Source organism: Aquarana catesbeiana, linkage group LG02 (assembly GCF_042186555.1).
Source record: "Aquarana catesbeiana isolate 2022-GZ linkage group LG02, ASM4218655v1, whole genome shotgun sequence".
NCBI lineage: Eukaryota > Metazoa > Chordata > Amphibia > Anura > Ranidae > Aquarana > Aquarana catesbeiana.
The window spans coordinates 109,658,086-109,675,922 of NC_133325.1; positions in this window are offsets into that span (position 1 = coordinate 109,658,086).

Consider the following 17,837-nt stretch of genomic DNA (forward strand, 5'->3'; position numbering starts at 1 on the left):
CTGGCCAATCGGGTCTCAGGACCTGCTTCATGATTGGCCAGGAGGTGAATCAGGAAGGCAATAGCAAATATTAATTCGCTATTGCCATGCAACAGGGTGGGCTCAGGGCGCAGTGCTCTGCGTATTGAGCCCACCCTTTTTTTAAGCCAATTAGAGCCTCGGACTCTCAATGTGTTTAAAAAAAACAAAAAAACATTGAAATACATGCATCTGGTGCCCTGCATGTACATAGATTAGGGTCTGGGCGTATGGATTAGGAGTGGCACTCCTGCACCCCTAATGGTTGGGCCACCACTGCCAGGTACGTTTGGCTCATCACGGATTACGGTTTATGGTAAACTTGCTTGAGTCTGGTGTGACAAACAATTCAGTCAGGCAAACGTGATTCATCCATCTTTGTGTTGGTACCATATAGATATTAGTCTGTGGTTGAATCTCATGACTTCATGACAGAGGGGCTGGAGGTGCCACTACCTCTGGAAAACTGGCTAGAGAGAGGAAGGGTACTGCTGGCAGCTGAACAAGGGAGCCTGCAACTTTAAAGTGTATTGTCATATCAAATATGCTCCAATTTTGAGGACTTAATAGCTAACCATTTTTTTTTCTAGGAGAAAAAAAAATTAATAAATGGGGTATATAAAAAAAATAACAAACCAAAAATCTGGGGGCTTAGCAGTTGACACACAAAAAAGTATTCCTAAAACAGTTGGGTCTCTGGACTGTGAATACAGGGGAGAAGGTAAACAAGAATATGTATTACACCACACTGCAATCCCCTGTATTTTAGCACAATATACTACATTATAGCCCCATATAGCAACTATCTCTCGCTATACAGACTCTCAGCTCTCCTAAAAACGACTTCAACATGCACTGACGAATGGCTACTGACAACCCACAAGGGGCAGAAACATAACAAAGCCTCCATTATTGGTTCTTCCAAGCCAGCTGTTCTACGTTCAAAGGCCAGGCAGTAAATTATGGTCAAAAAGAATTTGGTTTGCCAAATTCCTATATTAATTTCCTGGAACTGTGAGACTTGAACAGTTACCCCTTGTTAGCAACAAATCCAAAGCTTATCTCTATACTGTATAGAAGAGATTTTGCTCATATATATTGGCAATCGGTTACCAATATAACTCTACCTCTGAGCAATCAAACAAAATCAGCTTCTCATACAAGATTCTCATGGACTCTGGCCACAAGCAATGCAGGCATTTACATACAGTACATTTTTAAGTCAATAACTCAACTTTATATTGGATTCAATTTACCTTCTCTTCTCTCGCTGCTAGAAGTATCCCCGGGGGCCCTCTTTTTACACCGAGGCTGTGCATGGATTTAATCCATAGTGTGAGAGTAAGTGGAAAGTTTCATCAAACAAATGAAAAGGTAATATAAATATTTTGCCGTAAAGGCAGATTTCATTAACATCATATCTAGACTTTATTTTATCAGAAAATTGCAAATACTAATATCCAGCTTTAATAAAATTTAACACAGCTTTATAGAATAAAACATTTTATAATGTACATGCTAAAACTATCAAAAAGTTTAAAGTTTTCTTCAGTTTTGAAAACAGTGATAAGGGTATAAACCAGTGTCAGGCCTTTACTGTTCTCTGAGAGATTTACTAGAGAGATACTCACTCTTTTGGTTCATTAGAACAGAAAATTAAGGAAAATTCAAAAGTTTAAAGTGGTTAAAATCCAAAAGCAACCCTTTATTATATTTCCATTTCTTGGACGTGATGGCTGCATTCATTTTCTTTTTTAGGCGTTCTTTCTCCTATTTTCATCTGTTAATCTGGCCAGTAGGTCTATTGTTTCTTGAGAGAACATGCTCTCCAGCAGATTGTATTAGTAACAGAGATGAGACAAACCATTTAACACTGACAGGGGTGATCAGCTTTTATTTGTAAAACCTTTTACCCTAAAAGGAAAAAAATGTTGCTGTAACTGCTTATAAAGTATTAGCTGGAGTTCCACTTCAATTAGTTCGTGCATTTAAATATACTAGTATGCAATGGAATTGATTCAGTCTCCCACACCGGTCTTTCTGATGCTACAGGACACATCCGACACAAAAGGTATAATTTCACAATGTTACAATATGTTACTGTCATCGTTCCTAGAAGGGCACCACATGAAGGCAGCGACACAATGGGAGACTGATTTGGGCCCCATTTTCAAATCTGCTGATTTGGGCCCCATTACAGGGGAACTGTGGGAAGAGGCCTTGCAGGCAGTCAATACATATTCATTAAATGTGTCACAAAAGATATCCAAGCTATATATACTAGTGAGAGTGCACTATACCCCTGTGAAGCTTTACAAAATGTTCAAAGCACCCGACCCACTATGCGGAAGGTGCAGAACAGTGCCTGGGGATCTGATTCAACTCCTCTGGCGTTGCCCCAAACTCCATAGATATTGGACGGAGGTTCTGGCTACATTGAATCAGGTGTTCCAGACCAATCTCCCTCTTGATCCACTGAGCTGCCCAAGGATTAAAACATGGATACAACACATGGGAAAAACACTTATAATGGAAAAATACATATACCAGCACAGGGGAAACCCTGGAAAATTTGACAAATTATGGGACGCTTGGCTTGACACACCAGGAATAAGCCCCATGGAGTTAGTTCATATGAGAGTGTTGAGAGGGGTGTAGGTGCAAAGAATAATGAAGGAGATATCTGGATGGATGTTCGTTTACATGCTGGATGTTAGGTACCTGGTAGTTGAGCCTGACTGGTAGGAGAAGATCCCTCTTACAACGCTGGTTCAGGAGCCACTGGAATGGGAACAGTGGTCTCGTGAGCACAGTGGGTAGGAGTGCCTGGTGAAGGTTTTGCAGAGGCCGGCATGGGAGCTGAGTAGAGATCTTTCAGGGATGGCTGAGCTGCGCATGCTGGCAGGCAGAAGAGGATCAGCAGACTGGCAGGTAGGAGGTAATGGAGCAGCAACACCTGAAGCTGGATGAGAAGACCGGGATGCAGCAAACAAAGGCACAGGCAAAAGGCAGAGTCAGACAGTCCGGTTTGGCAGGAGATCAGGCAGATGATGCAAATGGGTAATAACAGAGTAGTCAGGCAAGCAGGAGTTTGGCAACAGGTCACAAGAAGATAGCAGAGTCAGGCAGGCCGGGTCAGATTGGAGATAGCAGAAGAGTCAGATGTAGCCGGGTGGATAACGGTAATAACAATCAGCAGGCAGATACAGGAACACAGGTACAGAGCTGCAGACGAACAGCACCACATGAGTGCAGCTGACAAACTTTTAAAGGCACCTTGGCGCCAAACAGCGCTAACGCGCACGGGCGCACGTACGGGAGCGCGCTGGTGCACACCAGTGGGAGAACTCTGCTGTAAAGCTCTAGACAGACCCGTGTGCGCATGCATATTCCCTTGAAAGGCACCGGCACGTCCCTGACATTGCCCCTCCCAACGGGCAGCCTCCGGATGCCCAGGTAACTCTTCTTTTCAGGGTGAGCAGAAAAATAGGCACGGATTAAGCGTTTAGCATGGATATTGCTGTCAGGTTCCCATGAATTGTTTTCTGGACCATACCCTTTCCATTTTATTAAAAATTTACTTGCCCCAGTCTTTTCCTGCAATCGAGGATGGCTTCCACCTCATACTCCTCACTTCCATCCACCAGGACAGGTTCGGGGGCCCTGGTACCCCTATCAGGGAAAGGTTCAGGCACGGCAGGCTTCAACAGTGATACGTGAAACACTGGGTGAATTTTAAGGGAATCAGGCAGACATAGGTCATAAGACACTTCATTGATTTTCCTTTTAACTGAAAAAGGACCAATAAACTTAGGTGCAAACTTCTTAGAAGGACAAGTCAACTTAATGTTATTCGTAGACAGCCATACCTTATTGCCAAGCTGAAGGTTCAGATCCCCTCTTCTCTTCTGATCGAAGGTCCTCTTACTGTCTGCTTGTGCCTTGGATACCGCCTCCTTTAATACCCTGTTATTGTGGCTGAGAAACTGCAATGTGTCCTGGACCGCTGGAACTGAGGATTCTGGAAGAAAATCAGGTAAAAAAGATAAATAAAAAAAACATAATTGGCAAAAAAGGGGGACTGACCGGTGGCAGCATGGCTAGCATTATTATATGCAAATTCTGCTAGGGGCAGCAGGGACACCCAATCATCCTGTACAAAAGATGTAAAACATCTAATGTATTGCTCTAGAGTCTGATTTGTCCTTTCTGTTTGCCCGTTGGTTTGGGGATGATATGCTGAGGACAGAGCTAGTTCGATTTTCAAGATCTCACACAGGGCCTTCCAGAAACGTGAGGTGAACTGCACCCCCCTGTCAGACACTATATTTGCAGGAACTCTGTGCAGCCTGACGATCTCTTTAATGAACACATGGGCCATTTCCACAGCAGAAGGTGTTCCCTTCAAGGGTACAAAATGGGCCATTTTAGACAGGGGGTCGACGACCACAAAGATCGCTGAACACTCTTCTGAGCATGGTAGTTCGACTATGAAGTCCATTGCTATCATCCTCCAGGGTCTGTCGGGTACTGGTAAAGGTCTTAGCAGTCCCCAGGCTCGGTTTCTTGTGGTCTTATTCTGGATGCAGACAGGGCAAGAACTGACATACTTCCTGCAGAACTCCTTCAAATTAGGCCACCAGAACGTGCGTTGCACGAGTTCAAGAGTTTTATGGACCCCAAAATGTCCTGCAAGTGGATGGTCGTGAAGTAGGGTTAGCACCTTCACTCGAACATTTTCCGGAACAAAGATTTGGCTTTCTCTCCACAATAACCCATCTCGAGGTGTTAAGGTGATTCCCTGGAGGCTTGAAGAATCTGGGGATGCTTCCCTGATCAGGGACAGAAGATCCGTCTGAAGGACTAAAAAGTTGTTTGCAGGCAGAATGGTATCAGGTACAGATAAGTCCTTAGGGTTGTCGAACATGCGTGACAACGCGTCTGGTTTGATATTCTTTGTTCCTGGCCGGTATGTGATATGGAAACAAAAACGTGTAAAGAATAAGGCCCAAAGGGCTTGTCGAGGTTTCAATCGTTTGGCAGATCTCAAATATTGTAAATTTTTGTGGTCGGTATATATTAATACCGGATGGACAGTGCCCTCTAACAGATACTTCTACTCCTCCAACGCTGTTTTGATAGCGAGTAGTTCCCGGTCACCTACGTCATAATTCTGTTCAGCCGGAGAGAGTTTGAGAGAAAAATCCCACGGGATGCATTAGGTCTTTGTTGCCCTGCCGCTGAGAGATGACTGCTTCCACGGCCACTTCGGAAGCATCAACCTCCAGGATCAAAGGTAAAGACGGATCAGGATGACTGAGAATTGGGGCTGAAGTGAAGCGCCTTTTAAGTTTTTCAAAGGCGTCCTGGGCCTCCGGGCTTCAGTGAAAACGACAATTCTGTTTGGTTAATTGCGTAATGAGAGAGATGGTGGAAAACCAGGATATCCTAATATCCCTGTACTTGGCCGCATTCAATATTTCCCTCGATTACAACCAGTCGTCCTGTCCCTGCAGCTGAAAAACACCCCCACAGCATGATGCTGCCACCACCATGCTTCACTGCTGGAACTATATTGGACAGGTGATGAGCAGTGCCCGGTTTTCTCCACACATACCACTTAGAATTAAGACCAAAAAGTTCTATCTTGGTCTCATCAGGCCAAAGAATCTTATTTCTCACCATCTTGGACTTCTTTAGTTGTTATTTTAGCAAACTCCATGCGGGCTTTCATGTGTCTTGCACTGAGGAGAGGCTTCCGTCAGGCTACTCTGCCATAAAGCCCTGATTCATGGAGGGCTGCAGTGATGGTTAACTTTCTACAACTTTCTCCCATCTCCCAACTGCATCTCTGGAGCTCAGCCACAGTGATCTTTGGGTTCTTCTTTACCTCTCTCACCAAGGCTCTTCTCCCCCAATAGCTCAGTTTGGCTGGACAGCCAGCTCTAGGAAGGGCTCTGGTCCTCCCAAACGTCTTCCATTTAAGGATTATGGAGGCCACTGTGCTCTTAGGAACCTTAAGTGCAGCAGAATTTTTTTTGTAACCTTGTCCAGATCTGTGACTTGCTACAATTCTGTCTCTGAGCTCTTCAGGCAGTTCCTTTGACCTCATGATTCTCATTTGCTCTGACATGCACTGTGAGCTGTAAGGTCTTATATAGACAGGTGTGTGGATTTCCTAATCAAGTCCAATCAGTATAATCAAACACAGCTGGACTCAAATGACGGTGTAGAATCATCTCAAGGATGATCAGAAGAAATGGACAGCACCTGAGTTAAACATATGAGTGTCACTGCAAAGGGTCTGAATACTTAGGACCATGTGATATTTCAGTTTTTCTTTTTTAATAAATCTGCAAAAATGTCAACAATTCTGTGTTTTTCTGTCAATATGGGATGCTGTGTGTACATTACTGAGGAAAAAAAAGTGAATTTACTTGATTTTAGCAAATGGCTGTAATATAACAAAGAGTGAACAATTTAAGGGGGTCTGAATACTTTTTGTCCCCACTGTATATGAGTACATGAATCTGTGAGTATACCTTTACAGTAGGTGTTCATTGTAACCCCTAAAGGGTCCGTTTCTCAGACCTCCAGAGATTTTTAACTAATCGCTCTGAGTATGGATGGAATTGATTTTAATACTTATATATGTATTTTTATTGGATGATTTTTATACTTATAGGTATGTAACTATGTATTGATCATGATTATATCCCACAGATATAATTTAATTTAATTATTGAATAACTTTAACATGTGAGTCTTTTTACTATGGGGAATGTGCAGTTCCTTTTGAGCATATTTTGTTCGCATATTGCAGTCCCTTGCCAGTGATATGCACCTGCACTTTTGCGGGTGTTGGTAGTCACTGGCAGTCCTAGCAGCATCCCAGTAGACATTACCTTTGCCTCGCATCTTGGCCCAACCTCCCAAAGATGCGCTTCCAGAGCATGCTGCTGGTTGGTTTGCAAGACAGGAGAGGTTGCTTGTGTTCCAGTAGCCCTTCCTGAGCCTGGAGAGCTCTGAACATGATTGGTTTGGTGCACCAAACATCCTTGGTCGATCCATTTACTTTACTACACTAAGTGCAGAATTGTTATAAAATGCAAGTAGTGATCATGGAAAGAATTAATGAGAAAGAGACATACGGTATCTCACAAAAGTAAATACACCCCTCACATTTTTGTAAATATTTTATTATATCTTTTCATGTGACAACACTGAAGAAATTACACTTTGCAACAATGTAAAGTAGTGAGTGTACAGCTTGTATAACAGTGTAAATTTGCTGTCCCCTCAAAATAACTCAACACACAGCGATTAATGTCTAAACAGCTGGCAACAAAAGTGAGTACACCCCTACTTTCCTAAGGGAAAATGTCAAAATTGGGCCCAAAGTGTCAATATTTTGTGTGGCCACCATTATTTTCCAGCACTGCCTTAACCCTCTTAGGCATAGAGTTCACCAGAGCTTCACAGGTTGCCACTGGAGTCCTCTTCCACTCCTCCATGATAACATCACGGAGTTGGTGGATGTTAGAGACCTTGAGCTCCTCCACCTTCTGTTTGAGGATGCTCCACAGATGTTCAATTAGGGTTAAGGTCTGGAAACATGCTTGGCCAGTCCATCACCTTTAACCTCAGCTTCTTTAGCAAGGCAGTGGTCATCTCGGAGGTGTGTTTGGGGCCATTATTATGTTGGAACACTGCCCTGCGGCCCAGTCTCCGTTAGACATTAGGGATGAGTCAAACACCCCCCTGTTCGGTTCGCACCAGAACTTGCAAATAGGCAAAAAATTTGTTCGAACACGCGAACACCGTTAAAGTCTATGGGACACGAACATGAATAATCAAAAGTGCTAATTTTAAAGGCTTATATGCAAGTTATTGTCATAAAAAGTGTTTGGGGACCTGGATCAATGCAAAAAAAAGTTTTAAAAACGGACGTTTTTTCGGGAGCAGTGATTTTAATAATGCTTAAAGTGAAACTATAAAAGTGTAATATGCCTTTAAATTTCATACCTGGGGGGTGTCTATAGTATGCCTGTAAAGGGGCGCATGTTTCCCGTATTTAGAACAGTCTGACAGCAAAATGACATTTCAAAGGAAAAAAAGTCATTTAAAATTACTACTTAATGAATTGCCGGTCCGACAATACACATAAAAGTTCACAACAGAAAAGGGGACACTCAGAAGAGTACAGACAAAAGGGCTGCGCACCCCAAAAGATGTACACGAAAAACGGGGCTTTAATGCAGCCAATAATGTAATGTAATACAATGCAAAATGGGTAGATAATCAAAAATAGTTTTTATTAGTACAAAAAGTATGAATAATAAATTCTGACATTAAAAAGTCAGGACATGAACTGGAGTACAAGATTAATAAAAAGAGCAATACTCATGACAGAGGGCAGTGTACAATAAAATACACCATAGGCAGCAAAGATATAATAGTGCAAAGTCTAAAATGTAGAATCCTGACGAGTTTCGACCCTAGTGGGTCTTCTTCAGAGGATAGAATATTGAGAACTGTAGGGATGTAAACATGCATCAAAAAAATAATATAAAACAAGGCAACAAAATATATATATATATATATCTATCTATATAAACATGGGCAAATCCATATGTTACATCATTACCAGTCACGTTGCTCTTAATAATTATTATAGGCGGCCATGGTATGAAGGAGTAGCTCTCTCGTATATCCTTAATTTCCCAGAAGGTGGGCCGGTCCCATGGGGAGCAGGTGTTGAGCACGCATGCCTTACTGTGACTTGACAGGACTTCCCTGTGGCATGACGGGGAATGCCACAGGGAAGTCCCTTCAAGTCCCCGTGGGTCAGAGGGGGGCGGGGTCACCGGGTAGCCCCCCCCGTTATTTAAGAACCGTCAGAAGAGGAGAAGCATCACACAGCGGGAGCCTCCCTCCATGCCATCATGGATGCGGAGCGGCCCGAAAAGAAGATGAAGAGAAGAAGATGAAGAGAGAAGCGTCACATCATGGATGCAGAGCGGCCCGAGGAGAAGAAGGGAAGAAGACGCCGATGCCGTGGAGGAAGATGCCGGACGAGAACACCGGAGGAAGAACAAGAAGAACCAGAAGAACCAGAAGAAGAAGAAGATGGAGGAAGAAACCGAAGGAAGATAGAAGAAAGAAGAAAGAAGAAGCATTTAAATAAAGGAATTGTCAAAAACCGTCTCTTGTCATTTTTAACATTTTTGACAGTTTTTTTGTGAAATGGTAGGGGTACCCTTACCATTTCACACAGGGGGGAGGGCTGGGATCTGGGGGTCCCCTTGTTAAAGGGGGCTTCCAGATTCCGATAAGCCTCCCCGCCCGCAGACCCCCACAACCACCGGCCAGGGTTGTGGGGATGAGGCCCTTATCCTCATCAACATGGGGACAAGGTGTTTTGGGGGCTACCCCAAAGCACCCTCCCAATGTTGAGGGCATGTGGCCTGGTACGGTTCAGGAGGGGGGGCGCTCTCTCGTCCCCCCCTATTTTCCTGTGGTCTGCCATGTTGCGTGCTCGGATAAGAGTCTGGTATGGATTTTTGGGGGGACCCCACGCCATTTTTTTTTTAATTCTGGCGCAGGGTTCCCCTTAAAATCCATACCAGACCTTAAGGGTCTGGTATAGATTTTGAGGGGGACTCCACGTCATTTTTTTCTTTTTTAATTTTGGCTGGGGTTCCCCTTAATATCCATACCAGACCTGAAGGGCTTGGTATGGAATTTAGGGGGACCCCCACGTCATTTTTTTTTTTTATTTTGGTACGGGGTTCCCCTGTGGGGAATTCCAATGCCGTTTTTATCAATTAACTTTTATGTGTATTGTTGGACCGGCAATTCATTAATAGCCGCGAGTAGTTTTAAATGACTTTTTTTCCTTTGCAATGTCATTTTGCTGTCAGACTGTTCTAAACATGGGAAACATGCACCCCTTTACAGGCATACTATAGACACCCCCCAGGTATGAAATTTAAAGGCATATTACACTTTTATTGTTTCACTTTAAGAATTATTAAAATCACTGCTCCCGAAAAAACGTCCGTTTTTAAAACTTTTTTTTGCATTGATCCATGTCCCCTGGGGCAGGACCCAGGTCCCCAAACACTTTTTATGACAATACCATGAATATAAGCCTTTAAAATTAGCACTTTTGATTTCTCCCATAGACTTTTAAAGGGTGTTCCGTGGCATTCGAATTAGCTGCGAACACCCCAAATTGTTTGCTGTTAGGCGAACTTGCGAACAGCCGATGTTCGAGTCCAACATGAGTTCGACTCGAACTCGAAGCTCATCCCTATTAGACATTAATGGCTGTGTGTTGTTATTTTGAGGGGACAGCAAATTTACACTGTTATACAAGCTGTACACTCACTACTTTACATTGTAGCAAAATGTAATTTCTTCAGTTTTGTCACATGACTAGACAGAATAAAATATTTACAAAAATGTGAGGGGTGTACTCACTTTTGTGAGATACTGTATATATGTATAAGAGTGCTAATGGTAAGATCGGCGTGGTCAAATGACAGATTGTCTCCTTTGTAATGTAGCCATAAGAATTTATGTGTGGCGGGTAATAGGTCAGCTGTGGAGAGGTGTGAAATATGGGTCCACCCAGACATGCTAGTGAAGGGGAGGGTCTCTGCAAAATGTGAACATATAAATGGTGGAACTGCAGTAGGTTGGGTCAGCTCTGAAGAAGGGGGCTTGTTCCAAGAAACATGTCAGATTTCCAACCAGGGACAACAATGTCCAACCTGGACATTGCCTGAGCTGGAGTTGAGATCTGTTTGTATCTTTTAATGTTTGTGAGTATGTTTTTGGCATTAATATAAAATAACACTTTTGGTGGTGGTAATGCACTAGGCGTTTGCACCCTCATGTGTTTCTTTACAGTGCAATCTGTATACATATCCCGATCAGTGACAATGAAAACACTAAAAGTGTGTAAATATAGAGTAAATAGGTATATCATACACCACATCCCTAAATAATAGAGCACAAAATTGAGAAACAAAAAATAGGACTTTCACGGTGCTTCACATCTCAGAAATGAACACAGATGGATAAGTTAAAAAAAACTCTCATTTGTACAAAAAGTTTAAATCAGGACCAAATTACTGTGTCTATGATCAACTGATTAAAAATATGTATTTATCACTTCTGCCAGAAGCCAGGGGAATCGAAACTTAGAGGAATACTGCTGTAGTTACACACAAATGTCCATATAACAGTGCCGGTGCAGCACACGAAAATGTGAGTGGGCTGCACAAAGTGTTGTTGTTTTTAACAGTATAGTTATTATGAAGAAATAGTTTTATGCTATGAGCCTTTTTATCCTTCCTGTGGTATATGCCCTTTTTTTGATAAAATGACACAATGTTTTTTGAAAGAGTGTTTTTTAAAAGAGTATAATGAGCACTTAGATTCCTTTCAGTTTGTACTCAGGTCAAATAAGTCAACTGAGGATCTGAATGCTACAGCCCTTCATACATCCCTTACCCACCTTGAGGGGATAAATAATTATGTCAGAGCGCTGCTTGTAGCTCTGCTTTTAATGCTGTTTCTCCCATGGAATGGCCATGGCAATTTTTAATAATCGGCAGATGATCCCGGGGGGGCCAGGAGGGGCACCGGAGACTTTGAGTGTAATTGTAATTGATTATATGAGGATTTTAATAAAATGGTATGTGCTATGAATCCCTTTCTGTCTAAATTCTTCTCTAGATGTAAGCGCTGTCATGAACCTCTGTTCTAATTACTGCAATTAAAGGATTTTGCCCCGCACAGTTGAGCTGTGGAAAAAGCCCTTGAGACCTGCCTTGGTATATGCTAAAGGGGGTCATACCCATCTGGTGAGTGTGTTCCCATCAGGGAAGGGCACTGTTTTGCACAACGTGGAATGTTGGTGGTGAATAGTTTGGCACAATAGAAAATGACAGCATTTAAAGCACAAGCACTGCTTTGAACACTTCTTTGAGCACTGGCACTTTGAGAGAGACTAATTTATACACAATATCAATGTTCTGAATGATTTATGTTTTTACAAGGATTATGTTTTTTATCATAATAATTATTGCTTTAGCTGATTGTTTTTGATTTGCACTAAAAGGACAGGTTGTATCTATAAGATTATATGTCCAGAGCACCCCCCCCCCCCAAACATCAGATTCCAAGAGCCCCCCCATCAGAAGTCAAGCCTAGTTGCATAGAGATCCCAAAATATTAAGAGCACCTTCAGGATTTTAAGGGACATAAATTACACATCTAATTTCCTGATTACCTATTACATTTTTGTGGGCCCCGAAGTTCCAGGACAGCAGAAACACCCACAAAATGACCTTAATTTGGAAAGCTATTACCCCATTGCTTGGTGACACTGTACATCTGACTCTTTTAGCAGGGACCCCTTCAGCTTCTAAATCAGAGATGGCTGTTAACGAGCCACTACTTTTAACAGGTTCATACTCGGAATCTGATTCTGATTGTTTGGTATCTTTATCGCTCTCATGAGTAATACTACGAATTTTAAATGCCTCCTCACTAGTTTTCTTTTTTGGACATTGGACATTATTGGTAGTGACTGCACTGGTACATGATAAAACTTGTACTGGCTGGCAATAAGGACTCTGGTTCTGGCTGACACTGGTAGCTGGTGATGACTATACTGGTGTGGCTAGCAATCAGGTCACTGGTTTTGGGTAACACTCATACTAGATGGCACTGTACTGGTGTGTCTAATGATCAGGTTAAACACTAGTACTAGATGACACTCTACTGGTGTGGCTGGCATTTAGGTCAAGTACTGGCACTAAATGACATTGTATTGGTGTGGCTGGTGATTAAGTCACTGATGCTTGGCTTACACTGGTAATTGATAACAAAGTACAGGTGTGGACTGTTATCAGGTCGCTGGTGCTAGCTTACACAGGTATATGATGACATTGTCCCAGTGTGGCTGGAAATCATGAGACTGGTGCTGACTTACACTGGTACTGGGTGACACTAGTACTGATGTGGCTGGTGATCAGGGCATGGTGCTGGCTTACACAGGTGTCAGCTGGCAGTGTTACTGGTGTAGCTGGCAATAAAGAGACTACCAGCAAACCTGGAGATTGCACTGGTATGTTTGGAGATCAAAACACTGGTGCTGGCTTACATTGATACTAGATGGCAATGTGCTGGAGCTAGCTGGAGATCAAGAGACTGCTGGTGCTGGATTATGCTAGTTCCAGAAGACACTGGTACCGGTGCTGGCAGTGATCAGGAGACTGGTGCTGGCTTTCACTGGTATTGGTGTAGCTGGTATTTAGGAGACCGGTACTAGCTTACATTGATACTAGAAGGCAATGTACTGGAGCTTGCTGGTGATCAAGAGACTTCTGCTGGCTTATGTTGGTACTAGGTGACACTGGTACTGGTGTGGCTGGTGATCGGAACTGGTGCTGAGTTACACTGGTAATAGGTGACAATGGTAATGGTACTGGTGCTGGTGGTGTTTAGGAGACTGACGCTTGCTTACACTGGTATTGGGAACACTGGTACTGGTGCTGGGTATCAGGTGATTGGTGCTAGGGGACACTGACACCTCAGTGATCAGAGAACTGGTGTTGGCTTCCATTGGTGCTAGGTGATACTGGTATTAATTCTGATAGATATCAATAGACTGGTGCTGGCTTGCATTGCTACTAAGAGACACTGATACTGGTGCTGATAGTGATCAGAGGACTACTGTTGGCTTACACTGGAACTAGGTGACACTGGTGCTGGCAGTGATCTGTATACTTGTGCTGGGTTATATTGGTAATAGGTAACACAGGTACTGGTGTTCAGGAGACTGCTGCCAGGTTACATCTGGTATTCAGGAGACTGCTGCCAGGTTACATTGGTAAAAGGTGACGCTGATAATGGTGCTGGCTTACACTGTACAAGTTGGTAATGTACTGGTGCTAGCTAGGGATTAGAAAACTGTGCTGGCTTATATTGGTACAAGGTAACACTGTACTGGTCTGGCTGACAGTCAGCACATTAGTGCAGGGTTAGACGTATACCTTTTAACACTGATACATGTGCTGCTGCCAATTAGGGTGTAAGGTTTTCTTTTTCCTCTCACAGCTGATGTGTGAAAGGAAAGAGACAACTGGCTGCAAACCAGTCTTTGATTACATATTGTGATGGTGTTATTGTTCACGGCGATCACGTGATACAGAGCCAATTTCATAACCTCCCCTTCCTACCTCTCCCCTCTCCTCTCCTCCCTACCAGACACCTCGATACTCTGTTCTCATTAACAGATTTTTTATATCATACTAATCTCTCCCTGTACACCAAATACGGGGCCCATGTTATCTCTCATCTTGATCTTTTATTGCCAAAGTAAGATTTTCCATTTGTTGGATTTCTGCAATTCTAGCCAGCCATTGTGCCCTAGTTGGAGGGTTGTCTTTTTTCCACAGAACAGGGATAAATGCCTTAACTGCCGTTTTCCACTGATATAGGGATATCTAGCAGCAAAAAAGTTGCCGGTCTATCTCCAAGGGAGATTCCTGTTATTATTTTAATAGTTACGGCAACCATGTCCCAGAACTCTCTAATTCTTGTACATTCCCAAAAAATATGTAAAATTATACCTTCTGCTTTGTGACATCTCCAACAGACATCGGACACTTGGGGGTAAATCCTATGTAGTACATTCGGTGTTCTATACCATCTGGTAAGGATTTTGTAACCCCCCTCCTGATATCTACTTGCTACTGATGCCTTTTGATTAAATAGCAGAATGCCCTTCTGTTCTTGGGAGAATGATGTCTCCAGATCTCTCTCCCATGCTCGAAGGAAAGTAAGTTCTTGAGATGTCTCTACTCCAGTCAATATAGTATACAAATAAGACAGCGAGTGTCTCATTGTTTCTCCCTTCAAACATATATTCTCAAACGCAGTCAATGCTCTTACTTCTGCGTATATATTTGACTTTGATTTGATAAAGGCTTCTAGCTGCATCATTCTAAAAAAATCTAATTCAGGTACTATTTCTCTTTCAATCTCTTTTTTTGACATTAAACATTTATCCACTGAAAAGTGAATGATCCTGCTGAAGCCTCTGCGTCATATTGCTCTAAACCTAGGGTCCATCATTCCTGGCTAAAACGCCGGTGTACCCAGAACCGGGAGCTTGGACTAGGATTTGTCAAGATAGGCATTTTTAAAAAAATCTTTTTAATCGTCCGCAACTTAGCACCTATTGTTGGATGTTTCCTCACTTCAGCTGGCACCTCAGCTTCTGGTATCCACACTAGACCTTCCAATGGAATATCTATTGATGCCTGTTCTATCTGTATCTAGGGCTTCTTATTTTTAAGCCCACACCACTCCATCACTCTGGCTAAATGTGAGGCATCCTGGTATCTTATTGGATCTGGAAACCCTATACCTCCTTTTCCTTTGGGAAGTGATAATATAGTTCTGCGTACTCTTGCTGGCTTCCCGGCCCAAATAAACTTCAAAAATCTTGATCTGAGATCTCTTAAAAAGCTTGGAGGAATCTTAATTGGCAGAGTCTGTATTAAATACAGAAGTCTTGGCATCACATTCATCTTAATATTTGTTCTCCCAAACCATGTAAAAATCTTTGTCCCATCTCAGGAGATCAAGTTTAATCTGTCTAGCCATCAGTATGTAATTAAGCTCAAATAACTCATTTAAATTCTTCGATATTTTTATCCCTGGATAACTTATATACGAATTAGTCTAAAATCAAATTGTGTGGTTACTAACTGTAGGAGGGGTGTGTTTATTTCTTTCCCCAATGCTTCCGATTTCCCGTAATTTACTTTAAAATTTGATATTTTCCCATACTCACAAAGCTCCATCAGCAAGCATGGAAGGGATATGACTGGGGAGGTTACAAAAAAAATTAAGTCATCGACATAAGCCGCAAGTTTCTGTTCTTCTTCCTTTATTTTTATCTCCTTAATGTTCAAATTTGCCCACATTTTCCTTAAAAAAGGTTCTATTGCCAAAATATAAAATCAGAGGTGAAAGAGGGCACCCCTGTTGTGTTCCATTCTGAGAGCGTTTGCCAGCATTCTCCCTGGTTTATTTCCAAATCCGTAAAATGTCCGTCTCCCTCGGGCTAATTTGGCTTTTGCTTTTTCTATTAACTGAAGATTGAGCTTTTTACCTAAGCCAGCGAGTTCCCGTTCTATTGCTTATGCCTGAGATTTTTTTATGTACTATCTCTAATTCCCCAAAACATTTAAGCAGCGAATCAATTTGTTTGTTCAGTTTCCGTTTCCTGTGTGTCTCCATGGAGATAAACAAACCTCTCATGACACATTTATGTGTCTCCCATATACAGAATGGTGTTGTTTCCCCTGTGTCGTTTATTGTAAAAAAAGAATCTAATTCTTGCTTTAATTTCCCATCATACTCACTCTCCTTGAGGAGAGTTTCATTGATCTTCCAATGCCACTCTCTGGGTTCCCCCTCCCCCATTTCTAGCGTACAGCTTGTCGGAGCATGATCTGATAAGGTAAATGACCCAATCGATGCCTCTATTAGGGATGCAATTATATTTTGGGAGACAAGAATATAGTCAATTCTGGAATAAGTCTTATACTTTGCAGAAAAAAATGTGTAATCTCTGTCCTGTGTATGTGCCGTCCTCCAACTATCTATCAGTTGCAGTTCTTGTAAAAAATTTTTCGCTTTCCTCAGTTTGACACATGAAAGGTGAGATGATCCTTTCGATGTGTCCTTTAATTGATCTAGGGCCATGTTAAGGTCGCCCCCCAACACTAAAATTCCTTCCTTATGTTGTTGCACTGTCTGTAAGTATGCCTCCAAGGAATTCACTTGGTCTTCATTTGGTTAGTATAAATTTACTAACGTTCCCTTCACTATAAGGAGACGACCCCCTTCCTCCATGGCATCTGTTTTGCTATTATGATAGAAACCCCACAGGATTTTGAAGTCTGCGATGTTCTATGATACATAGTCAGGAAACCGTGGTTTTTACGCCATGGAATTTTATCCCTTTTAAAATGTGTCTCCTGTAAAAAGATAATTTGGGATTTAAGTCTCCCTAATGCTGCCATTAATCTTACCCGTTTCTCTGGGATGTTTAGTCCCTTAATATTGTACCATGTAAAGGTTATCTTAGTCATTTCTGTAGTTTGCTAAATCTGAGAGAGAGGAGAAGAGGGGGCAGAGAAGAGAAGAAAAAAATAAAAAAGGTAAATTACAAAACAATATTTCCACTCCCTAGGAGCCAAAACTCTTCAGATGAGCGTTTGACTGAGTACTAATTCAGACCAGTCCTTTACCAAAAAAAAAAATCCCCAACGCCTCTGACTTTATATAAATTATATACATTATAAATCTTTTACCCTCCCCTGTTATCACTTTTTTTTTTTTTTTTTGAGGTTAGGGAGGGGGATGATAATGTTTGATAGAGGAGTGGATTAAAAGTAGAAAAAGGGAATTCACAAGGAATTATAGAGCCAATCAAAGGTAATACAAGACATACAGATGGATAGAATTACTTAAGATGTATTAAGAAGACACTGTGTGATTGTAATGAATTGTACTGTGAAAGCTATGAAAAAATAAAGAATTTATAAGAGCCAATTTCACTGGATCTGCACCCCCTTTGGGGGATCTGTTGTGTTTAGGATCACAGTTTAGTGACATTTACCCTAGGTTACCACCTATGCATTTTATAGTGCCTTTTGCAGTTTTCAGAAATGCACTACAGTCCATTTAACATGGTTTCCTATGGTACAAGTTCACATCTATGT